The sequence below is a fragment of the Scyliorhinus canicula genome, chromosome 1, assembly GCF_902713615.1.
Source record: "Scyliorhinus canicula chromosome 1, sScyCan1.1, whole genome shotgun sequence".
Lineage (NCBI taxonomy): Eukaryota > Metazoa > Chordata > Chondrichthyes > Carcharhiniformes > Scyliorhinidae > Scyliorhinus > Scyliorhinus canicula.
The window spans coordinates 117,622,449-117,648,936 of record NC_052146.1 but is presented as its reverse complement, the minus strand read 5'-3'; the positions used below and the strand labels follow the sequence as shown (position 1 = coordinate 117,648,936).

The window sequence follows — 26,488 nt, the reverse complement described above, 5'->3', positions numbered from 1 at the left end:
CCCCGAGGCCGCCCTGCAAGAAGATGGCGGATGGATCTTGTGGGGTGGTGGAGGAAAGGAGGTACTCCTTTAGAGAGGTCGGCCTGCCGGTCGGTGGGCCCCGATCGCGGGAGAGACCCCATCGGAGTCCCCCCCCCCCCAGTGAAGGAACCCCCCTCTCCTCCCCCACCCACCCCCCCCACCCCCCCACCCCCAGTGTGGCGGGAACCTGTCGTGTTGTTGCGGTCGCTCGGCCCATCCGGGCCAGAGAATTGCCTCAAACGGCGAGCGTCGATTCTCCGAGCGGCCCGGCGCGACTCGCGTGGCGCCCTGGCGATTCTATTCTCCCACCCGGCGTGGGGGGGGGGGGGGGGGGGGGGGGAAGAATACCGCCCACTCTGTTTTAGCAATATTGATTGAGAGATAAATGTTAGCCATTACACCAGGGATAACTCCCCTGCTCTTCTTTGAAATAGTATCGTGGGATCTTTAATATCCAACTGAGAGGACTGATATACTTCAGCATTGTTATAACCTGCACAAGCCTGCCTGTGAACCCCATAGAATACAAGCTTCTCCACTGAAGGGACGGGGAGTAAAAGGACACTTGCATAAACGCCAGCCGACTATGAGCAGTCCCAACTGGAACCTGAAGCATACTGCATATGGTTTACTTTGTAATAAAATAAGTTTTTTTACGCCTCTTGTTTAGTCTCCTCTGTGGCCATTAAAGTGGCGACGAGGGTAAAAGTGGAGCTACAGTCGACGTCACTAGCTGATGGAAGACACGGTTGGAAGATGATCATTTCCGATCGCAATGCCAGAATAAGGTTTGCACTGATTTCAAAATGCCGTTTATGAGAGACTTGATGTGTTCAATGCTGGAGTGGAAGGTTGGACACAATACACAGAGTTTATATGCTACTTTATCAGGGCCAATGCTGTGACAAGTGATGAGTGACAGACAATAATATTCTTGCATGTCTGTGGAGCCCCCACCTTCAGTGTGATAAAAAGCCTCATATACCTCACAGCCCCAGACTCCAGGACATTTAGAGGCAAACCATTATGACCCCAAACCGTTGGTCATCGTATGTTACCGATGTAACATAGCTGAGAAGATTCCAAGGGAGCCTGTTACCGAGTTCTTAACGCGTTTGCGAAAACTAGCTGAATTTTGTGATTGTGGCCCTTCCCTTCCCAGATGCTGCGGGACTGTTTGGTTTAATGTGTGAATAATATGGCGACCCAGCGAAGGTTATTGGCCAAGCCATTATTAGACCTTAGACGTTAGGCCGTAGAAATATCACTCTCAAGAGAAAGTGCAAAAAATGGAGTACAGGAACTCCAAGTGATTTAAGTGCATTATGTGGGACATACCCCCTCCCGGCGTTCATCGCCCCCCCCCCCCCCCCCCCCCCCCAGATTAGTAATACACGGATCCCCGTCTTGGGGTGACCACTGGTGAGGCCAGGACCTCAATGACTAGGTGAAATTGGTTTCCCAAATCCGTAGAGGGAGACCTCCGATGATGTGGGGAGCGCGGAGAATTTGCAGGGATTGAAAGCTACAGGGTGGCCAACAGACCTGTCTCCCCTGCCGAGGTAGGTGTCAACCCAGAGCCACCTTTTCAACCCAGAGCCCACCGATGACGAATGCATGTAGTTGAACTGCATTGCGGCACCCACAGTTGCCCTATTCAGGGGCGGCATTCTCCCCTACCTGGCGGGACGGGGGGTCCCGGCGTAGGGGAGTGGCGCCAACCACTCTGGCGTCGGGCCTCCCCAAAGGTGCGGAATTCTCCGCACCTTTGGGGGCTAGGCCCATTCTGGAGCGGTTGGCACCACGACGACTGGCGCCAAAACTGGCACCAGCGGCCTTTCAGTCCCGGCGCTGGGGCTAGCCAAAAGGCCTTCGCCGGTTCGCGCATGCGTCGGTGGGGGATTCTCTTCCGCTTCCGCCATGGCGGAGGCCGTGGCGGCGGCAGAGGAGAAAGAGTGCCCCCACTGCACTGGCCCGCCCTCTGATCGGGGGCCCCCGATCGCGGGCCTGGCCACCGTGGGGGCACCCCCCGGGGTCCGATCGCCCTGCGCCCCCCCCCACCTCCAGGACCCCGGGGGCCCGGTTGCGCCGCCGATTCCGTCTCCACCAGAGGTGGTTCAAACCTCGGCGGCGGGAGAGGCCTCCCAGCGGCGGGACTTCGGCCCATCGCGGGCCGGAGAATCGCCGCAGGGGCCTCGCCGATCGGCGCGGACGACACGCCGATCGGTGGGGCGTGATTCCCGCCCCCGCCAATTCCCGGGTGGCGGAGAATCTCTGCCACGGCGGGGGCGGGATTTTCGGCGGCCCCAGGCGATTCTCCGACCCTGCTGGGGGTCGGAGAATTTCGCCCCAGATCACCATTCAAGTAAACGGACACTCTTATAATAGAATTAGACTTGGGAGCTGCAGTCCCGGTCATCGGTAAATAAACGTTTAAAAGAAAATTCAGTCAGGAGTACATCAGTTGATTTTATGTGATATGGGGGCAAGACTAGCAGCCTACACGGGGAACTACTGCCTGTAGCTGGGGCCACGATGACCCTGGTGATTTATGCGTAGCAATCTGTAAGACTGCCGTTGATTGTGGTAAAAGGACACGGCCCTAGTCTATTAGGACGTGATTGGCTGCAACGCCGTCACCTACATTGGCAGGGGATTTTTCAGATGAGTACTGGAGGCCTCTACGAGGTGTTGGGAAAATAGACACTAGAACATTACAGCGCAGTACAGGCCGTTCGGCCCTCGATGTTGCGCCGACCTGTGAAACCAATCTAAAGCCCATCTACACTATTCCATTATCATCCATATGTTTATCCAATGACCATTTAAATGCCCTTAATGTTGGCGAGTCCACTACTGTCGCAGGCAGGGCATTCTACGCCCTTACTACTCTCTGAGTAAAGAACCTACCTCTGACATCTGTCCTATATCTATCTCCCCTCAATTTAAAGCTATGTCCCCCTCGCGCTAGACATCACCATCCGAGGAAAAAGGCTCTCACTGTCCAACCTCTCTAATCCTCTGATCATCTTGTATGCCTCTATTAAGTCACCTCTTAACCTTCTTCTCTCTAATGAAAACAGCTTCAAGTCCCTCAGCCTGTCCTCATAAGATCTTCCCTCCATCCCAAACAACATCCTGGTAAATCTCCTCTGCACCCTTTCCAATGCTTCCACATCCTTCCTATAATGCGGCGACCAGAACTGCACGCAATACTCCAAATGCGGCCGCACCAGTTTTGTACAGCTGCAACATGACCTCATGGCTCCGAAACTCAATCCCTCTACCAATAAAAGCTAACACACCGTACACCTTCTGAAGAACCCTATCAACCTGGGTGGCAACTTTCAGGGATCTATGTACATGAACACGGAGATCTCTCTGCTCATCCACACTACCAAGAATCTTACCATTAGCTCAGTACTCTGTATTCCTGTTACTCCTTCCAAAATTAATCACCTCACACTTTTCTGCATTAAACTCCATTTGCTACTTCTCAGCCCAGCTCTGCAGCTTATCTAAGTCCCTCTGTAACCTGCAACTCCTTCCGCACTGTCCACAATTCCACCGACTTTAGTGTCATCCGCAAATTTACTCACCCATCCTTCTATGCCCTCCTCCAGGTCATTTATAAAAATAACAAACAGCAGTGGCCCCAAAACAGATCCTTGTGGTACACCACTAGTAACTGAACTCCAGGCTGAACATTTCCCATCAACCACCACCCTCTGTCTTCTTACAGCTAGCCAATTTCTGATCCAAACCGCTAAATCACCCTCAATCCCATGCCTCCATATTTTCTGCAATAGCCTGCTGTGGGGAACCTTATCAAAAGCTTTACTGAAATCCATATACACCACATCAACTGCTTTACCCTCGTCCACCTGTTTGGTCAACTTCTCAAAGAACTCAATAAAGTTTGTGAGGCACGACCTTCTCAAAACTGTGTTGACGATCCCTAATCAAATTATTCCTTTCTAGATGATTATACATCCTATCTCTTATAAACCTTTCCAAGATTTTGCCCACAACAGGAGTAAGGCTCACTGCTCTATAATTACTGGGGTTGTCTCTACTTCCCTTCGTGAACAAGGAGACAACATTTGCTATCCTCCAGTCTTCTGGCACTATTCCTGTAGACAATGATGACAGAAAGATCAAAGCCAACGGCTCTGCAATCTCCTCCCTAGCTTCCCAGGGAATCCTAGGATGAATCCCATCTGGCCCAGGGAACTAATCTATTTTCACACTTTCCAGAATTGCTAACACCTCCTCCTCCTTGTGAACCTCAATCCCATCTAATCTAGTAGCCGGTATCTCAGTATTCTCCTCGCCAACATTGTCTTTTTCCTGTGTGAATACTGACAAAAAATATTCATTTAGCGTCTCTCCTATCTCCTCGGACTCCATGTACAACCTCCCATTACTGTCCTTGACTGGCCCTACTCTTACCCTAATCATTCTTTTATTCCTGACATACCTATCGAAAGCTTTAGGGTTTTCCTTGATCCTACCTGCCAAGGACTTATCATGTCTCCTCCTGGCTCTTCTTAGCTCTCTCTTTAGTTCCTTCCTGGCTAACTTGTAACTCTGAAGCGCCCTAACTGAATCTCCGCGTCTCATCTTTACATAAGCCTCCTTCTTCCTCTTGACAAGTGATTCAAAATACCCCAAAGTTTTCCGAACCGGGCTGAGGAAAATCAAGGGAGCCATGGCAAACATTTATGTTGACTCTGAAGCACAGCCTAAATATTTCCAGGCCCTATGCACTACTGGCGAATGTTAAGGCAGAGCTCAGCTGACTAGAAGGGCTTGGGATCATTCAGCCATTATAATTTGCCAAGTAGTAGCACCAGCAGTCCCTGTCCTTAAACAGGACAAAATTGTTCAACTTTGCAGCGACAATAAACTGACAGTGAATAGGACCTCCCGATTGAATAGGTATCTGATGGCACGCATTGATGACTTGGATGCAAAATTGGCTGGAGGTCATTCATTTACCAAGCTTGACATGAGTCATGTCTACCTTCACCTAGAATTAGACCCAAACTCAAGACAGTACGTAACCATAAACATACAAAGGCCTTTATGAGTACACAAGATTGACCTTCGGTGTATTGTCGGCCTCCGCTATTTTCAAGCCCATAATGAAAAGCATTCTGCTGTGTTTGCCGGTTTATTTGGATGATTATCAGCAATGGGTACAACACAGCGAGAACACTTGAGCAACGTGGACAAGGTACTCCGCTGTTTTTCAGAATCGGCGTCCGTCTCAAAAGAGAGAAGTGTGTTTTTCTCGCCAGGGAGGTAATATACTAAGGGTACCTCATAGACAGGTTGGATTACACCCAGTAGAAGTGAGGTGCAAGTGATCAAAAGGCCTCCATGCCGGAGAACACAACTGAGCGACGTTCTCTGGGTTTCGTGAATTATTATGGAAAATTCAACTCTGGCCTCACAATCTTGCTCGTCCCCCCTGCACATCCTGTTTAAAAAAAGCAGCCATGGGTGTGGAGAGCGCCACAGGAAGAGGCATTACTCAAGAGAAGACAAAACTAATTTCATCTGGCCTGCTAACGCACCACTATCCTGCCAAACCACGACTCATCACGTGCAATGCCGTGCCATATGGCATTGGTGCAGTGTATGGGTAAAGATGGAGTGGAGAGTCTCCAGAATGCTGGCCACAGCAGAGACAAGCTACACACAAATTAAGAAAGGAGGATAGGCCATAGTTTTTGCAGTCAAAAAGGTCCATTAACATGTGTATGGGCGCCGTTTACAATACTGACGGACCACAAACCGTTGTTGGGACTGTTCAAGGGGGACAAGGCTGTCCCGCCCATTGCGTGAGCCCGTATCCAGAGATAGACCCTCTTGTAGGCCACGTATGAATACGCTTTCGAGCACCAACCAGGCACACAGAAAAAAACGCGCATGCACTGAGGAGGCTTCTGCTGCCAACATGACCCCCGACTGCCTCAAAGCCAACAAAGTGGCAGCCACGTTGAACTTCATAGATACATTGCCAATCATGGTGGCCCAAATACGTGAGTGGACACAAACAGACCTTTTATTGTCCAAAGTCCCCCATATTGTTCCATATGGTGGTCAACACCGGAAACAGCCCATTGAGTTAAAGGCTTTTTTGATGGAAACAGCAGAGCTCAGTGTTGAAGGGGGAATTATTTTATGGGAACTCGCATCGTGGTCCCACACCTAGGTCAGTGCTGCATTAAATGACCCACAAACATCTGACTCAGAAGCAAGAGCATCACCATCTGAGCCACAGGTGAGAATGGGAAGAGAAGACAAAGAGAGACAGCGGAAAAAGAAACGAGGGAGGTCGAGTGGAAAATACATAAATGGGAGCTAGATAAGAAAGCAAACCTAGAGAACATCAGAGGAAAAGGGAGGGAGGCTACGAAAGAGAAATATGAAAGAGGGAGACAGAATGAGAATTAGGAGGCACTGGAAGAGGTGAATCAAAGAAAGAGGTAAAGAGGGAAAGAGAGAGGCAAAGAAAAGGATGGAGAGAAGAACACAAGCATACACAGAAAAATAAAAGGCAGGATATAAAGTAGTAAACATGGGTAATGGTGGACCTTCCCCAGGATCAAGGACCTTGGGGATGGAAGTCCTTCTCCCGGAGAGCTGCTGGCAGATCAGAAGCTGCAGCTCTTCCTTCCTCGGCAGTGCCACTGGTGAACTGGTGGCTGTTTTGGTCGCACACCCACCAAAGGCCCAGGCACTGCTGGGCCTAGGCATGGGTGAGTGGACGGTGAGAGGGGATTCATGGGGTGGGGGTTGCAGGAGGGAAGTGATCAGCAGAAAAGGAAGAGGGGTAGTTCTCAGCAATCCACCCCCCTCCCAATGCTGAGTCCCTCTATTAGGTACTGAGTACCTTTGAACAAGGGACCGTCCCTGGGAGCCCACAAGTAGCCTCAACAGGGTTTCCTCTTGGGCTATCCATGTGGCAAAACCTCACTGCTGCTGGGTGAATAACAGCACATGGCATGTGAGACCCCTTGGTGGACATTTATTGCCCACTTAAGGGCCTCAGCTGGAGTCAGACATGAAGGCCGTGCATGAGCCTTCCGACCCAGACGTAATCGGGACAGATACAGAAATGCAGCTGGGTCTCTATCTGCACCCTCCTGCTCAACTTAAATGCCCACCACCACTAAACAGCCTCAGGGAAGTGCATTAACTTCTGTCAAAGACACAGAGAGAAAGTGAAAGAAACACAAGAACAAAGTAGTAAAAAATCTAATATCTTGCAGCACAGAAATAGCCTGGCAGCATTGAGAGGCTAATCAAAGACCTGATAAAACAGCACAATCCAACTTCTCATAAAACTGTCCCTCCTGCCACACAGCTCTTCCATCACAAGACACTAAGAGAGAAAAGCAGTTCCTTTGTGTGATATCTAAACTCGGGTCAGAAGATGTGACTGTGATGGATGTTCAAGGTGTCGACAGCAAAAGCTCCAAAAATGACAAGAATTGAACTGGGGATTGGAGGATTGTTAAAAACTGTCAAGTACAAGCCAGAAAATATGTTGCTCAAACTTTACAGTGCTCTGGTCAATTCACACCTTGCCCAGATTGTGCATTCAAATACTACTCCAGAGGTAATCTCAGCTGATATACCAGTGCAATACCAGGGGAGTGCCACATTGATGGAGGTGCCACTTTTCAGCTGGGATGTTAACTAGCTGCCCTATCAGGCAGTGGCGGACTGGCCAGGGTGTCAGCTTGCCCGATGGCAAGTGGGCCCCTGATGAAATGGGCCCCCTATATCAAATAAAAATGCAATAAAGAAACAAACACAGACAACTGTTTTAGTAATAAAAAGGAATAAGAAAAAAAAGAGAACAGGACACAAATAAGCAGTGCATGAAAAGGAACTACGTAGGGGAGGTAGTGGAAGGATGTGGAATAGGGGGGGTCCGGGTCGGGCATAATTAAGGAAACTCCATGTTTTCAGCAAGAGTGTGTGAATTTAAAGATAAAGTTACAATTCGTGATTTGAGATGGTCGGCAACTTCAAAGGATATCAAGCAGTAGTCTTGGTTCAGCCGGTACATCGGTCCGGGGCCCGGAGAGCCAAGAAGGGGCCCGTGAATCTCTGAAGGGCCCTTAAAAATTATAATTAATTAGATAAATAAATCTCCAACTTCTTTCCTGAGATTTGTATTCTAACTTAATAAAACATTTTTAAAAAGAACAATACCAAATAAAAATGCAATAAAGAAACAAACAAATAATCACTCAGTGTATGAAGGAACGAAGCAGTGTTAAACGGATGTGAAAAGGAGTGGGGGGGGGGGCTGGTTCACCCGGGTCGGACATAGTTGGAAATCCACGTTTTCAGCAAGAGTGTGTGAATTTAAAGATAAAGTTACAGCTCGTGATTTGAGATGGTCGGCAACTTGAAAGGATATCAAGCAGCACATAGGGTCGTGAGGTCACCAAAAAGGAGAAGCGGTACCTTTGACCGTGAATCATGAGGTCAAAGATATTGAAGTGATAAGCCATGATCGGTAAACTCAAAGGGTTGCGACTTGTAACACTACACTGGTATCAAACTGGACATGTTAACTTTGGTCGTGGGACCATTCTTAATGTCTTACTATAGTCGGACCAAACTTCTAAGTTTCAACAGTTGTCTCAGTTGCTTGCTGGTGTGAACACTGGACAGTGGATTGTCTCCTCTTCTGAAGCTGCATAGGCCCCAGTAGTATTGACTAATGAACATAGCCTATTGAAGTGTAAGTAAGTTATTTTATATTTTTTATCAAGTAGGGGTTTATCTGGCGTTCCTTCAAGTTATTCTTGCAATCATCAACATTCATTTTTCCCAATGTGGGCTATTTTTAATTAAGTTTCAGGAATATTACCCCTACCAGCATGGAAAAGAAAAAGCATAAACCTGGGTCACTAAAATGCAAAGAACAAAAAGAAGCAGAAAGGAAGGAATCAGTCAAGTGATGCAGGCCTGTTACAGAGTTTATAATACCGCAAGCACAATCCACATAAATATCCAGTTCTGAAACAAATAATCAAGAAGCAAGAAACAATGCTCATGGTGATGATGCAATGACATGCGAGTTACAAGAACAGAGAAGAGCTACTTTAAATGTAGAGACAAATACAAGTGCATCCATTACTAATCAACCCAGGCCCAATATTTCTTCTGGCTTCCTTGTTCCAGTATCTGTACTGCCTGTAGTTGCAACATCTGAACACATAGCTTCAACTAATGACAGGGAATCAGATATTCCTTCAAGCATAAATGACTTGGTTTCTGAAGACCATCCTGTAAATGAACCTACACAAGAAAATGAAAGATCAATTACTGGAATCTTCCAATATCCATCACGAGCAAAGCAAAACAGTTTTTTGCTGAACATCCACTTCAGCCACTTGATGATCTGCCGTTTGATGCTCGTTTGTATGAGAGGAAAATTATGAATGACTCAGTCCCAAGAAAATGGCTAAGAAAATAGATGCTTATATTGTTCATACTGCTTAGCCTTTGAGTTTCCCAACACTTGTAATCCATCACCCTTTGTACGTGGCTTTAGTGACTACAGGCGTGTTAGCCAGAGCTTGACTTTACATGAATCGACAACAACACATGTCAGAAATGCTCAGCAATATATCAGTGTGGTTAATGATGGCACCTTAGATAATTTTTTTGCAGCATCACTAATTAAAAGGAAAGAAGAAGTATTGAAGCAGAGAAGTATTGTCATGAGGATTATAGACATCATAAAGATGTTAGGCAAGCAAGCACTTCCTTTTCGAGGTCACAGAAATGAATCGGCCTACACTCTAGATAATGAGGTTTTGAATCATGGCAATTTTTTAGCTACAGTGCAGTTGATGGCAAAATATGACCCTATTATGGCAGCTCACGTTTCTGCAGTGCAAAACAAGTCTAAACAAAGAATCAAACGATTAGAGCAACAAGGAAAGGCTCAAAGTAAAGGCCGTGGTGGACTTGTTACATAACTGAGTAAAACAACTATAAACATGTTAATCAAAATTATGAAGAATATGATACAAGAAAGAATTAGTCATGAAGTTTCTCAAGCAAAATATTATTCTATTCAGGTTGATTCAACACAAGATAATTCATCCATCGATCAGTTTAGCATTATTATTCGGTATGTGCTTAAAGGTATTATCTGGGAGCGACTACTTTCAGTTGTGCCAAGTAATGATGGTACAGGACAGGGACTTTTTGATCTATTGATTGAAACATTACAGCATCTTAAAATTTACCCCCAAAAATGTTTATCTGATAACACAGATGGCGCTGCAAGCTACCATGGCCAGTATAATGGTTTACAAAGTAAAATTGCTGATGTGGCTGATCAACATGTTCATATATGGTGCTATGCCCATGTCTTGAATTTGGTGATAACTGAAACAACTAAATGTTGTGTGCTTGCAGTTTCTTTTTTCAATTTGCTCCAGAATATAGCAACTTTTGTGAAAGCATCATAAAAGAGAATGGCTGTATGGATAGAAGTTGTTGGAAAACATCTAGGACAAGAAAAAAAATGAAACGATTAAAGCTAATTGGTGAGACCAGATGGACAGGAAAATCCAATGCAGCAACAACTATATTTGGACTTTTTGATGATGCCGCTGCCAGTACTTTCGTAAATATATTGACATGCTTATCAATGATACAAGATTCAGAAAAGTTTGATGCAAAAACAAAACATGAAGCAAATGGTTTACTTCAAAGTCTTTTAAAGTTGAAACCATATTGACAGCATTTACTTACTTGTATATATTTGAAACTACAACCCCGTTATCAAGTTATCTACAGACAAGTGGTTTAGATATGTTTACTGCATGGAGTTTGGTAGATTCAGCTACAACAAAGTTGAAGGAACAGACAAGAACATTTGATAACGTTCACAGCAAGGCTTTGGAATTTGTAAATAAATGTAATGACAGGATTTCACAGATGAGTATGGATGAAAATCAAACATTGGAAATTGATGCGTTGGAAACAGCATTGCCAGTTAAGAGGCAGAGGAAGAAGAAAAGAATGGCAGATGAGCTTATTGATGATGAAAGAAATTCCTCAGATTCTCGAGCTGATTTTCGAGTAAATGTGTTTAACGTAATAATGGATCGCATTGTCCAGTCACTAGAATCACGCTTTGTACAACACAAACAGTTGTATAAAGATTTGTCCTGCTTGGACCCAGCAAAGTTTAAAACTATTGCAGAGAAGGGCCTTGAAGATGAAGCATTGGAAGGTATTATTAAGCTGTTTCCACAAATCAGCAAAGATCAAGTAATATTGGAATTGTTTTCCTTTGCTTCAAACTTTGATGTATTAAAGCCATTGCTTAATGATGGTGAGAATATGGATTCCAGTTGCAACAATTGTAAAATTTGCAGCACTTGCCCATCGTGTGTACTAAAAATTCTGACATCCAACAGACTTCATGACAAGGCATATGATAACCTTTATGAACTTTATAAAGTCATCTGCGCACTATCAGTTATTCAAGTCCAATGTGAGAGGACATTTTCAAAGCTAAAGATCATAAAGACAAGGTTAAGAAATTCTCTGTCTGAGGAGAATTTGGAATCATACATGTTGCTATCCATTGAAAAGGAATTGTTAGATGAATTGTATGCAGAAGCAATTATTGGCAGATTTGCACAATCATCTAGCGAACACAAACGATTGCTCTTAATATAGTGGACTGCATGCAATGCTCTATTGTGCTTTTGAACTATCTGTTAATGTGTAAATTGTGCAGTAAACTATTTAAAAATATCAACCAATTACTTAAAATTTAAAAAAATAAATAAAAAAAATCAATTATAACATTCTGTATTTACATTTGGTATCTACTACCAGTAATATGTACAGTACATGTACACTGTAATTACTAAGAAATACACATTTTTCCCACAAAAATTTTAATTGTACCCTTTTTTCCATATGTATTTTTTGAAAATGTTATTTATTCGTTATGAAAATTAAATGATAGCATTGTAGTTGTGGGTGGGCCCCCTTTGTTTCCTGGCAACCAATATTTTTACACCCAGTCCGCCACTGCTATCAGGTCAATGTAAAATATCACATGACACTTCTTTGAAGACAAGGGAACACTCCCTGGAATCCTGTCAATATTTATCCCTCATGCTAAAACAGATTGTCTGCTTGTTATCAAGTTACTACTTGTGGGATATATCTGTGCTCAACTAGGCCGTCCCATTTCCTGCGTTACAACAATTCAAAAAAGTAATTCATTGGAGGCAAAAGCAGCAGGTCCTGAGATGACTGAAGTTGCTCTATAATAACAAATCTTTCTTTATCCCTCCAGTTTTGGTAAAAGGCTGCCATTGGCTTGCAGTTCCTTCTGAACCTTTCTATTCTGCTCTTTTTGGGAAACACAAAGTTACGGAGATACAGTTTTCTGGTCTGGAACTATGACTACTTGAGTAGATATAAGTAACAGTGTTGTACTATTCAAAGCAGAGCAATGTGGTCCCAACTATCTTACCTCAACCAAGACAAATTATTTAGTTGTTTATTTATTGCATGATCTTACCATTTGCAACTTGTCTGTGTTTACCCCCAAAGCAAATAGCTCAACGAGTAATGTCTCATATGTTAATTGTTCTTTGGCATTGCCTGAGGATGTGATTATGGTGTTGAATAAATGTAATTTTTGTTTCTCTAGGAAATGAAGGCAGTCACTGTCTCAGTTTCAACCCAAGTCCCAGAGCTGAAAAAGATAGAGAGAGAAGGTGGAGAGAGGAAGAGAGAGGGTGAGAGACAGGTCGACAGATAGGAAGAGAAAGTGATGAGAGTAGATAGAGAATGGAGGGAGAGAGGCGGGGAGGGAATTTAAATAGTTGCATGGCCACTACAACTGCAACTATCAGTGATTGTTGTAAAAACTTAGTTGGTTCACTAATGTCCTTTAGGGAACAAAATCCTCTATCCTCACCTGGTCTAGTCTACATGTGACTCCAGACCTATGGCAATATGGTTGATTCTTAACTGCCCTCTAAAATGTTTGACCATGCCACCCAGTTCAAGGGCAACCAGGGGTTGGCAATACATGTTGGCCGAGCAAGCGACTCCCACATCTCATGAAAAAATAAAAACAATACCTGGTTTTATGTTGTGACTTCCTTGCAATGGGTGTTTGAGATTTCTGAGTGCCAGCGTTGGTAGCATTATCATGAAGATAATGGCACCAATGACAAGAGGGTGGTTTACTGTTGTGGCGCTGAAACTGTGGCGAGGGTATCTTCAATGCGACATGATGAAGTGCAACGTGACGGTGGGGAGAATCGGCAGGGGACCGTGCGAATTGCGCCACGCTGCCCCGACGCTGGGAACAGTGGAAAATCGGCACCATTGGGGCTGGTGTTGTTGACGCGGCACCAGTTAGGGGCCGTTCCTACCCCCCCCCCCCCCCCCCCCCCCCCCACGATGATTCACTGGCCCGGATTGGCCGAGCGGCAGGAAACAAACACCCGAGTCCCGCCGCTCTAACATGCTCTGAGCTGGCAGGACCACCTCGGCATTGAAGAGTCCAGGGGCGGCCTGTGCGGGGGGGGGCGGGGTCCAACCCTGGGGGAGGTCTCCGATGTGGCCTGGCCTGCAATCGGGACCCACCGATCGGCGGGTCGGCCTCTCTGTCTCCCGGCCTCCTTTCATCCTCGCCGGCGCCTGTACTCCTGCGCCATGTTGGCTCGGGGCCGGCGCGAACAAGGGAGACACTGTGCATGTGCAGAAATCACGCTGGTGGGACTGCGCATGCGTGGGTTTCCGCCGGTCCTACTGCACATGCACGCATCCCCCGGCGCCCATTCCATGGCCGTGAACCGCTCCAGCGCCCTACTGTAGGGGCAAGTATTGCTGATCCTAGGGCCATGTTGACGCCGTTGAGAAGTGCGATGGCGTTTACAACAGCGTCAACACTTAGCCTCAGGATCAGAGAATCCCGCCCAATATTTATTTATTTTTAATAAATTTAGAGTACCCAGTTAATTTTTTCCAGTTAAGGGGCAATTTAGAGTGGCCAATCCACCTATCCTGTACATCTTTGGGTTGTGGGGGCGAAACCCACGCAAACACGGGGAGAACGTGCAAACTCCACACGGCCAGTGACCCAGGGCCGGGATTCGAATCTGGGACCTCGGCGCTGTGAGGCAGCAGTGCTAACCCATTGCGCTACCGTGCTGCCCAACGTGACGATAATATTTATTCTAACAGAATAAATATGAAAGCTGAAACCCTTTTGCCATTGGGAGTTGCCTGAATTTCTTGAAAATCCATCAACTGGAGGAGTTTTGAAAACCCTGGAGATTAGCACAGGCTTTGTACATGTTCCAAATGAAGTGTCACATTTGTTGCACTCTCTGTTGAATCTTTGATGATTCACAATGCACATTGTGTAATAGCTGACACTAGAAAAGCCACATTTTCCTGGAGTTTTACAACACATATAAATAGTTAATGTACCCACCTGAGGTTTCTAGTCAGCTGAATTCCAATTCTTCCATCATGAAAATGGTTCTCTCGCCCAGAAATGTTGACAGTTTGCCCGCTTTAGGACTGCACATGAAAAGAATTTGGCACTAATTCCTACTCAAGCTGTTCCAGGATCACTTTTTGACCATTCCATTCCAAAGGGACGATTCTGTGAACCCAGCACAACGACTGGGATGCATTGGGAGCACGAGTCAGAGATGGAAGAACAAATATCTAGGAAGGAGTCATGCGTGTCTGCCTAGATTATGCTTCATTGCCTTTCGTGGTGTTTGGGCAGAGTGACTCTGGAAACCAGAGTGCTACTAACTGAGACACGTTGACAATGCAAGCCAAATTGGAATATTCTTAACTTGTTGAGCAAGGATGTAGAGTTTTAACCTGATACTCATTTTGCACTGAATTGGTAATCTCGCTCAGATAGGCCATAATAATGCTGAAGGATTAAATGGAAATACCAATCTCTGGCAATGGCTTTGCTTTGTCTGCTTGAGTTCAAAGTATATTGTTAAGGCAGAGCAGGAATTCTGCCTGATCCGGGAGCATTTAATCCTGACATTGGATGCCAAACATGGAAGAAAATGTTACAATTCCCAAGACCAGTCAGATCTCAAAAATAGACACCTATGAAAAGTATTAAATAAATGATCTATTTTAGCCACCAAAAACACCTTTTCCCGGCTTTAATTTTTGAAACCCATGTGCGCTGACAAGCAATATTAAGTAAATTCCACCTCTCCACAAGTATAAGACAAGGACCATGCCATGGCAACTGAGCCAAGAGTTCAGTTGAGGGATAGAATCCTAGATTATTGCTGCAGTATTATAATGAACTCCCCTGGAAAGTAAAGCAAAGTTTGGCCTCATTATGATTTCACATTCTCTCCGTGTCTGTGTGGGTCTCACCCCCACAACCCAAAGGTGTGCAGGCTAGGTGAATTGGCCACGCTAAATTGCCCCTTAATTGGAAAAAAATGAATTGGTTACTCTAAATTTATAAAACAAAGAAAAAGTTTTCACTCATTCTAATCATAACTAGGAAGTACAAAATTAATATAATGAAAAAATAGTCAGTGAAATCCTGGTCAGGTTAATCTGCTGATTGACAACAAAATTTTGTCCAGACCTAACATGTATGGATAATTCAAGTTTAGTATCTATCTAGGCTGGGGATTGAAAATGTTCTCCCATTTGGCACCCAATCATTGTGACGGAATACAACACAGGTTACAATACAGAGTAAAGTTCCCTCTGCACTGCCCCATTAAATACTCCCGGGGCTGGCGTACCACAGGTTAGACACACACAGCAGAACTCCCTTTATACTGTCCAACTGGAGAAAATCAAATTCACCATCTGGGGGTTGGAAGAGGGCTTCCACAAGGCGTGGAAGCCATTCACCAACTTGTTCCAGGACCTGTTTGTAGCCAGCAGCCAATAGAGCTTTGGGGGGGGGAGGGGGGGGGGGGGGTGTGGGGGTGCGGGGGGAGAGGTCTGGGAGAAACAGACAAGCCATGGTTAGCAAAAATAAGTGGGGGAGGAGCAGGCAGTGAGGCAGAAGGGGATTAAAAAGCCAGAAGAGGACCATGAGATGCAAGGGCCGCAGAGACAAGGGGATAAACCTAAGGGCAAAAAGAAAACTAAAGAACATAATAACAAATGACAAAGTACAAACCAGGGCCAACAGCTGGCAATGCAGCAGAGGCTGAATGGCCAAATAAATTACACAGCCACCAAAGAGATACTGTAAATATGTACAGTGGACTTATTCTGTTCGCACTCGGGTGACATTGTTTGATTTTCTTCTTTTTTCTCTTTATTATTATTGTCAAAACAGGTACCTCTTTTAGTTTTCTTGTATAAACTAAACCCGCAACCTGACTACTTTCTGTAAAATACTACTCGCGGGTACGACACCTGTAACTTAACAATCAAACTAGAAATATGTAATATTAAACAAATTGTCAAATATCGGATGTGAAAATCCCCCCCCCAAAAAATCATTCTTATCACGGGGGGAGTGAACTTACTATTCAGACTGGTTCCTCAGAGATCCGGCCACTATTTTGAAAGGGTGCCCCAATCTCTAAGTAGGTTTGTGGGTTCCCCCACCCCCCCCCCCCCCCCCACCCATGGGCAATGCCACCCCCACACACACATGGGCATACCACATGCACCCCTGTGGTGAATTATAAACCTAGTAATTCACACTGTGTTGTATCATATGTATTGTGTCCTTGTGAGCTCTGTATACGAGCCCATAGGGGGAGATGAGGAGTTTGTACTGGGCTCCACCCTTGACTCCGCCCATGGCTCCTCCCACTAACCAGAAGTATAAATTTCTGCAGTCGTGAGCTTGCTGCCAGTTCATCTCGTCGCAGGCAGGCTCAGTTGTAAGACTATTAAAACCACTGTTCACTTCCAATCACGTGTCTTGTGAATTGATGGTCTCATCAATTTAATAGCCTTAGGAAACTTGAAGAAAACGACTATGGAATCAGCCCTCAAACCTGACCGACTAGAACTCGACCCGCAGGCTGCAGAGGCGAAAGAAATCTTTCTACACTGGCTCAGATGTTTCAAGGCCTACCTGGCTGAATCAAGCACTTCAGAAACTATGGAGGAGCAAAAACTCAGCCTACTGCACGTAAGGGTGAGCCACCGTATCTCTACTCAACTTAACAGCACTATCTCGTATACGACGGCCCTAGCCATGCTCGATCGAATGTACGTGAGGCCCAGCAACAAGGTCTACGCGCGCCACATTTTTACGACCCGCCGCCAGCGCACCGCGGAGTCGCTGGACGAATTCCTGCGTGATTTAAAAGCCTTAGCTTGGGACTGCAATTATCAAGCTGTATCAGCCGACCAGCATATGGAGCTCGCTGTCCGAGATGTGTACGTGGCAGGGGTCAGGTCAAACTATGTTTGACGGTAGCATGGTGGTTAGCATCAATGCTTCACAGCTCCAGGGTCCCAGGTTCGATTCCCGGCTGGGTCACTGTCTGTGTGGAGTCTGCACGTCCTCCCCGTGTGTGCGTGGGTTTCCTCCGGGTGCTCCGGTTTCCTCCCACAGTCCAAAGATGTGCGGGTTAGGTGGATTGGCCATGCTAAATTGCCCGTAGTGTAAGGTTAATGGGGGGATTGTTGGGTTACGGGTATACGGGTTACGTGGGTTTAAGTGGGGTGATCATTGTTCGGCACAACATTGAGGGCCGAAGGGCCTGTTCTGTGCTGTACTGTTCTATGTTCTATGTTCTATGTGCGCCAACGGTTGCTTGAAAAAAGGCCCAGAACTTGGAGGACACTGTAGAGTTATCTACAACCATGGAGGGCTCGTTCCGCAGCCTCACCTCGTTCCCCGCAGACCAAGCGACCCCATCTTGGGCCCCCGCCCAGCGACTGCCCCAGGCCTGCGCCGTGCAGCCACCCACTCACTACGCAGCCCCAGTGTGCCATTTTTGTGGGCAGCCCCAACACCCACGGCAGCACTGCCCGGCCCGCAAATCGACCTGCAGCAGCTGCGGTCGCAAAGGACACTATGCCTGGCAAAGAAATCCCCCACTCCAAACTCTCCCGCAGCCCAGAGCACTCGCTCCCAAAACTTGCAGGCCCGCAGGCCCCGAAATGCTGCGGCCTGTATGCCGACTCCGCCCCCACCCGACACGTGCAACTCATGGGGGCCGCTATCTTGGCAACCCTCCTCCACGCGGCCGGCCACGTGCGACTCATGGGGGCCGCCATCTTGGGCGCCATCTTCCTCGTCGCCCGCCACCTGCGATCCACAGGGGCGGCCATCTTGGCAGCACAGCTGATCGAGCCGACTACCCGCAACTCAGCGCGGTCACGTTGGACCAGTCGTGTCCGAAACACCTCCGCAACTCGATGATGACTGTTAAAATCAACGGGTACAGTACACTGTACCTCTTCGACTCCGGGAGCACCGAGAGCTTCATACACCCAGATCTGGTAAAACGCTGTTCGTTTCCTATTTTCCCTGCACGGCAAACTATCTCCCTCGCTTCGGGCTCACACTCTGTTCACCTCCAAGGGCGCACCGTCGCGACCCTAACGATTCAGGGCGCCAGCTACTCGAACTTCCTGCTATACGTACTCCCTGAACTCTGCGCCCCACTCTTACTGGGACTCGACTTCCAGTGTAACCTCAAAAGCCTCACACTCAGCTTCGGCGGGCCCCTACCTCTGCTCACTATCTGCAGTCTAGCGACGCTAAAAATCGACCCCCCCTCCACTCTTTGCCAATCTCACTCCGGACTGCAAACCAGTAACCACTCGCAGCAGGCGGTACAGCCTGCAGGAGAGGGTGTTTATCAGAACCGAGGTCCATAGGCTCCTACGTGAGGGGATCATAGAGGCCAGTAACAGTCCCTGGAGAGCTCAGGTGGTGGTCGTCAAGACCGGGGAAAAATTCCGAATGGTAGTGGACTATAGCCAGACCATTAATCGGTTCACGCTCCTTGATGCGTATCCCCTCCCCAGGATTGCAGACATGGTGAATCAGGTCGCCCAGTACCGCATCTTCTCCACGGTGGATCTGAAGTCTGCTTACCACCAGCTCCCAATCCGCCCGGAGGACCGCCACTACACGGCGTTCGAGGCAGATGGCCACCTCTTTGATTTCCTCCGTGTTCCCTTTGGCGCCACGAGTGGGGTCTTGGTGTTCCAACGAGCAATGGACCGAATGGTGGACCAGTACGGGCTGCGGGCCACGTTTCCGTACTTGGATAACGTCACCATCTGCGGCCATGATCAGCAGGACCACGACGCTGACCTCCATCGATTTCTCCAGACTGCCCAGAAACTCAACCTCACGTATAACACGGAGAAACGCGTATTCCGCACGACCAGGCTAGCCATCCTCGGCTATGTCGTGGAAACCAGAGTCCTGGGCCCCGACCCGGACCCCCCTCTTACAACTCCCTCTCCCTCATTGTCCCAGGGCCCTCAAAAGGTGCCTGGAATTCTTCTCGTATTATGCCCAGTGGGTCCCTCAGTATGCAGACAAAGCCCGCCCACTATTTAAGGCCACACTCTTTCCTCTATCGGATTAGGCTCACCAGGCCTTCACCTGCATCAAGGAGGACATCGCCAAAGCGGCCATGCGGGCGGTGGATGAATCCGTCCCTTTCCAGGTAGAGAGCGATGGCTCAGAGGTCGCTCTCGCAGCCACACTAAACCAGGCAGGGAGACCAGTCGCCTTTTTCTCCTGAACCCTCTCCGCTTCGGAACTTCGACACTCCTCAGTCGAAGAGGAAGCACAAGCCATCGTGGAGGCTATACAACACTGGAGGCACTACCTTGTAGGTAGGAGGTTCACCCTCATCACCGACCAAAGATCAGTTGCCTTCATGTTTGACAACTCACAAAGGGGCAAAATTTAAAATGATAAGTTCCTACGGTGGAGGATCGAACTCTCCACCTACGAATACGATATCATGTACCGACCGAGGAAGCTCAACGAGCCCCCAGATGCCCTGTCCCGCGGCACGTGCGCCAGCGCACAAGACGACCGCCTGAAAGCTATCCACAATGACCTCTACCACCCGGGGGTCACCCGGCTCGCCCTCTACATCAAAGCCCGAAATCTGCCTTTCTCCACAGAGGAGGTGAAAGCCATCACCAGGGATTGCCCGATCTGTGCAGAGTGCAAACCGCACTTCTATTGATCAGACAGGGCCCACCTGGTAAAGGCCTCCCGGCCCTTTGAACGCCTAAGCATCGATTTCAAAGGGCCACTCCCCTCGACTAATCGGAATGTGTACTTCCTGAACGTCATAGACGAGTTCTCCCGTTACCCCTTTGCTATCCCGTGCCCCGATATGACCTCCCACACAGTCATCAGAGCCCTGCACAGTATCTTCACCCTGTTCGGTTTCCCCAGCTACGTACACAGCAACAGGGGTTCATCCTTTATGAGCGACGAGCTGCGTCAGTACCTGCTCGACAAGGGCATCGCCTCGAGCAGGACTCCAGCCACAACCCCAGAGGGAACGGGCAGGTGGAGAGGGAGAACGCGACAGTCTGGAAGACCGTCCTACTGACCCTCCGGTCCAGGAATCTCCCGCCTTCCCATTGGCAGGAGGTCCTCCCCGACGCGCTCCATGCTATTAGGTCCCTCCTATGACAGCCACCAACTAGACCCCTCACGAATGGCTATTTGTTTATTCTAGGGGCATACCAGGGGGTTTCGCTCCCAGTTTGGTTGAAGACACCGGGCCCGGTTCTCCTCCGGAAGCACGTCCGGGCACACAAAACTGTAGAGAGAGTGCTTCTACTCCACTCGAACCCCCAATATGCCTTCATCGAATACCCTGACGGCTGTCAGGACACTGTTTCCCTCTGGGACCTGGCGCCTGCAGGATCCAATCCCACCACTACTACCTCCGAGTTACCCCTCACACTACACCCCGCACAACCCTCCACGCCCTGCGCCCCCGCACCTACAGGTTCACTTCCCGTGCTCCACGCCCCCGCGCCTATGGGTTTCCGGCACTCCCCGTCGCCAGTCGAACCAGTCGGGTACGAAGCTCGGACAGAATCACCCCCAGAGTCCACCATCGCATCCTCACCGACCGTCACCACCCAGCCACCAGAAGAGGCTGCAACCCCGGTGCTTCGCCGATCCCAAAGGACGACGCGGCCGCCGGACCGGCTCAATTTGTAGACCCATCACCCCCGCCAGACTTGATTTTTTTTTTTTACAGGGGGTGAATGTGGTGAATTATAAACCTAGTAATTCACACTGTGTTGTATCATATGTATTGTGTCCTTATGAGCTCTGTATATGAGCCGTTGTGCAGCTCTGCCCATAGGGGGAGATGAGGAGTTTGTTCTGGGCTCCACCCTTGGCTCCGCCCATGGTTCCACCCATGGCTCCTCCCACTAACCGGAAGTATAAAGATCTGCAGTCGCGAGCCTGCTGCCAGTTCATCTTGTCGCAGGCAGGCTCAGTTGTAAGACTATTAAAACCACTGTTCACTTCCAATCACGTGTCTTGTGAATTGATGGTCTCATCAACCCCCAAATAATAATGATGACAGCCCGCTATGGTAGGGTAGTGGGTGCCCGGAACTTGCTGCCGGAGGAGGTTCTGGAAGCAGGAACGATAGGGGCATCTTGACAAATACATGAATAGGATGGGCACAGAGGGATAAGGACCCCGAAAGTGTAGAATATTTTAGTTTAAACGAGCAGCATGGTCGGCGTACGCTTGGAGGGCTAAAGGGCCTGTTCGTGTTCTGTACTTTTCTTTGTTCTTTGGAGTCGCTGAGCGTGTCTCCTTTCCAGGCCTTCCCACGTACCCTCTTGGGCCACCCTTCCAGGAACACCACCACCCACCTAACTTTCTAGAGGCAGCACTGCAGTCCTCCCTCCCTTCATAGGGCAGTATGCCTTGCGAGGGCAGCACGGTAGCATGGTGGTTAGCATAAATGCTTCACAGCTCCAGGGTCCCAGGTTCGATTCCCGGCTGGGTCACTGTCTGTGCGGAGTCTGCACGTCCTCCCCGTGTGTGCGTGGGTTTCCTCCGGGTGCTCCGGTTTCCTCCCACGGTCCAAAGATGTGCGGGTTAGGTGGATTGGCCATGCTAAATTGCCCGTAGTGTCCTAAAAAAAAAATGTAAGGTTAAGGCGGGGGGGGGGGGGGGGGGGGATTATTGGGTTACGGGTATAGGGTGGATACGTGGGTTTGAGTAGGGTGATCATTGCTCGGCACAACATCGAGGGCCGAAGGGCCTGTTCTGTGCTGTACTGTTCTATGTTCTATAACCCTCTCCACCCTCCTTTCATGGGCATGACTCCCCCGGGCACTGACCCCCGGCAGTGCCACCTTGGCACCTGGGCATTCTGGCACTGACACTCTAACAGTGCTCCTGCCATCTTTGTGGTGCCAGCCAGGCATCTTGGCCTCTGCCATCCTGGCAGTATCCTGCATGATGGACCAGGCGACTACCTAGTGTACGATGGCCTGGGTGACCCCCAAGCACTGTTCCACCGGGTCGGCATTTGTATGGATCAGTACTGAGTGGTGCCTGGCTGGGGTCTCCCTGAGAAGGCCGTTGGATTCTGGGAACCAGGTAGATCCTGGGTCAGCACACCTAAACGGGTTTAAAACCGACATAAGCATGCGAGGCGTGGTCACGAACGTTGTGGGGGAGATCCTGATGGCGACAATTTGCGAGATTTGGATAGATCTCGCAAGGCATACTGGCTGCCGGGAAGCCCACGGGAGCCTTCTCCCGGCATCTAACGGCCGCATCACATTCTCGTTGGGGCACAGCATGGCCGGTATACCCCGTCTATTGTGTCACATGGATAAATAGAGTAAGAGAGCTCTGTGATTGGATAACTGCCATTAATAATTTCAAAAGGCAGGCCAAGAGATACTTTTTTTTTAGGAGTAGCTGGAAAACCTAGAAATCCCAGTCTTGAAAATTTCTGTTCACAGCCTGCTGAGGGAGAGAGGTCCCGATATCCATTATCCTCTTTGTGAAACAGTCCTTACTGATTCCACCCGAAAAGAACTGGATCTAATTTTAAGATGGTGGGGGGAAGGGATTTTCCATCCTTTTGACAGCAAACCCCTGCGCGGTTTCCTGGCGGCTGGGGGGGGTGGACTCAACATGACATCCCATTGACTGTGGCAGGATCAGATGGGTCACTGAGAAACGCACTAGGGGGCGGTACAAAATCCCCCCACAACTGCTTGTTCTGAATTTCCCACCAAGCAAAATGCTTTCTCTCTATCATAATCACTTCATTGTTTTATTGACCTTGGTCAGATTACCTCTCAATTTCCTAAACTCCAGGGAATCTCTGGTCCTTGTATAGTGAGCTTTAATAAGAGTTAGTACAGGGAATCCCACTCCTGTTTTCATCCAACAGGGGCAGCATGGTAGCACAGTAGTTAGCACTGTGGCTGCACAGCGCCAGGGTCCCAGGTTCAATCCCCGCTGGGTCACTGTCTGTGCGGAGTCTGCACGTTCTCCCCGTGTCTGCGTGGGTTTCCTCCAGGTGCTCCGGTTTCCTCCCACAGTCCAAAGACGTGCAGGTTAGTGTGTTTGGCAATGATAAATTGCCCTTAGTGAGCACAAAGGTTTGGAGGGGTTATTGGGTTATGGGGATAGGGTGGAAGTGAGGGCTTAAGTGGGCCGAATGGCCTGCTTCTGCACTGTATGTTCTATGTTCAACAACTACACATCCTGGGCTGGATTCTCCGATTTTGACACTAAGTGCTGACGCCGGCGTGAAAACTGTGGACTTTTACGATGGCAAAAACGGCGTAACAGGTGCAACAATTCAGCAACTTAAAAGGGGCTAGCACCGTCGTCACGTGAAACGTATCCGTTTTGAGGCAAAACGGCGCCGTATTCGTCGGGTCCGTGATTGTAGCACATGAGGCTCACACGCTGCTGCCACACTTAAACGATCCATTCACCCACACACAGTCGCAGCCAACAAGATGGCTGGAGGGAGAATAGCGCTACGGTTCCGCGACGCAGAGCTGGAGACCCTCCTGGATGTCGTGGAGGAGAGGCGGATAATCCTGTACCCCGGCCCGGGAGGCACCGCCGTTCACCATGCTTGGGCGCGGGTGGCAGACACGGTCAACACTGTTGGCGAAGTCGTCCGGACTGAAATCCTGTGCAGGAAGAAACTGCACGACCTCCTCAGGGTGGTCAGTGTGAGTAGGCATGGCACCAACCCCCCTAACCCCTCACACACATGTAACCCGGTCCCCCTCCTCCCCCCAGGGACGTCCAGACCCTCACCCTGCCCCACATACCTGCACCCATGCCAGTCGCTCTGGCCTCTCTTGCCATCATCTACCTATGGGCTGCGTGCGCCGGACTGTATAAAGGTGTTGTTGTTTGTGTTTGCCCCACACCCCCCAGGAGATGGAGAGGGAGAAGACAGGAGAGGGACCAGCATTGCTGCGTCCCCTCACCGTGCCCGAGCAGAGGGCACTGGGCATGGTCGGTGGCCCGGAGGAGAGGGAAGTCGCCGACGCGGAGGTCAGCGGCGGGCGTGGAAGTTAGAACCCCTGCTTAGTTGCGGATCCTCATGACACATGTCCCACACCCCCATCACCCTCACTCCGCCACACCCCCCTCACTCCTCATCCCCCCACATCCTCACCCCTCACACCCCCCCCCCCCCACCCCCTCACCCTCCCATCACTCCCGTCCGACTGCCTCACCTCACCGTCTTGTGTCTTACAGGACTTGCCGGAGATGGGCCCAGTCCATCGGGAGAACCCCGCCCCCAACCAGTGCCACAGACGGTGCCCCCCAGGTGGCAGAGCACTGACAGGGAGAGCAGCCGGAACACCAGCCCTCTGCCAGAGACTCAGGACACCCCGGCATCCGGATTGGAGGATGACACGGACTATCCGTCACAGCTGTCTCCAACACCCTACACCAGCCCAGAGACTATCACCTCGGATGGGCACACTAGTGAGGAGGCTCCTGGGATACCATCTGGTGCGCACCACACAGTCGGTTTGGTCCAACAGGTGGAGGTAGGAGCAGCCGAGAGGCAGGACGGTCGGAGGGCAGGCCGGCCCCAGGAACCAGCTGCCGCCCAGATGGGTCCCAGGCTCCTGGAACATCCAGTGCCGCCCATAGTGAAGGTGCTACAGGAGGGGATGACAGCTGGCTTTCAACACCTGATGACAAAGGTGGAGGAGTCCATCCCCGTGCAGGAGCACGGGGTGGTGCCGGTCATGCGTGTCACCCAGGCCGACATCGCAAGGGTGGTGTCTGTGGTGGAGGCAATGGGGGCAGCGGTGTCGGATATGGGGCAGAGTGTGCAAGGCCTGGGGCATTCTGTGCAGGTGGAGGCCGAGGCCCAGGACAGGGCTGCCCTCTCACAGGCAGCCATGTGCCAGAGCCACCTGGACATTGCAGCGGCGCTCCCCAGCATGGCCCAGTCACAGCAGGCCATTGCTGAGAACGTTGGTGGCATTGGCCAGGCAGACCCCGAGAGACGTGACCCAGTCACTGGCTGACGTGGCACAGACCCTCTGTATGGTAGCACAGTCGCTGCATGATGTGGTGACATTGGGAAAATGGCCCATCCAAGGTGGTGAATCGCAGAGACCCCGGGGAATCGAGCGTTCGCCCCGCTAATGATATGCCTGCTGTATTTTCAGGCTGCGCAGCGGGTGCCGCGTTAACATCGTATTTGCGGGGCTGGAGAATCCCGATTTGGCGTCAAACTGTCGTCTACCACAATTTCGGTGTCGGAGGCTATTCTTGACCCAATCTCGTTTCCCGATTTTGGCACCGGCTAATGAAGAATCCAGCATTGTTTCCAAAGTGGCCACAGGATACAAATATTAAACAAGGACCCTGCTTCATTTTCTGCTCCTTGACCTGCACCATGAGTCTAAAGGTAGCATCCTTGCTCTAATCTTAAATATGCTGGAAAAGGTTGTGGATTCCCCCTCAAAGACTTGAGCGCATCACCTAGACTATTGATCCTAGTGCAGTAATGAGGGCCTTCTGCCTAACCAGAGATTCTCCTTCGGGGGGATTGTCCGGTCTGCCGGCAGCGCACCACACTTGAGGATTTCCCAACGGCGTGGGGTGGCCAAAATGGGAAACCCCATTGGCCGGCTGCAGGAACTGAGAACCCCGGTGCTGGCGGGGGTGCGCCACACCGGGAAATGTGGCTGGCAAACCGGAGAATCCCGCACACTTTCTTTTGGATTAAATAGTAAATGAGGCCCATCTGGTCAATCAGGAGGATGTAAAAGATTCCATGGCATTGTTATGAAGAAGAATAAGGTTGTTCACCCCAGTGTCCAAGCCAACATTTAATCAGCTACCCAACGTGACTAATACAGATTATCTGGTCATTATAACATTGTCATGGGTGGCAACTTGTGTGGA

The 26,488-nt window shown here is 49.3% G+C and overlaps 1 long non-coding RNA gene across 1 annotated transcript in view; it reads left to right on the top strand.

The window, feature by feature from the left end:
• The first annotated feature begins 698 nt into the window (after window positions 1–698).
• Window positions 699–26,488, top strand: part of LOC119977554 — a 71,532-nt gene continuing 45,742 nt past the window's right edge. The window contains exon 1 of the long non-coding RNA XR_005463219.1: window positions 699–809. This is a non-coding gene — a long non-coding RNA (uncharacterized LOC119977554). The remainder of the gene's footprint in view (window positions 810–26,488) is intronic.